Raw genomic sequence first — 437 nt, forward strand, 5'->3', positions numbered from 1 at the left:
AAATGTCATTTAACAGCCATGACTTATTATTGTCGCTGATATTTAGACTTTTAAACTGCGACAGAGTTGGAAAAATCACTTAATGATAATTTAGCATCTATTGCAGATGTTTTATGGCAGTGTTTCTCAAACTTTGTTGGATCAAGTACCCCCTTTTTATTATTATTTCTGAATCCAAGTACCCCCTTTGTCTGACTACAACATTTTGTTTGGAAAACTATTTAAAACCAATTATAGAACATAATAATGGAATGCATGAGTAATAACACGTTATAATGAAACACATTTTGTAAATAACTGGAAAGAAACAATATTTAGTGCAGTGGTTCCTAACCTTTTTTGGATTGTGACCCCATTTTGATATCAATAATTTCTGGCAACCCCAAAGACATTGTTTTTTTCTTCTAGAATTAGTTTTTGATCATGTTTGAGATCAG

Source organism: Gouania willdenowi, chromosome 20, assembly GCF_900634775.1.
Source record: "Gouania willdenowi chromosome 20, fGouWil2.1, whole genome shotgun sequence".
Taxonomy (NCBI): Eukaryota; Metazoa; Chordata; class Actinopteri; order Blenniiformes; family Gobiesocidae; genus Gouania; species Gouania willdenowi.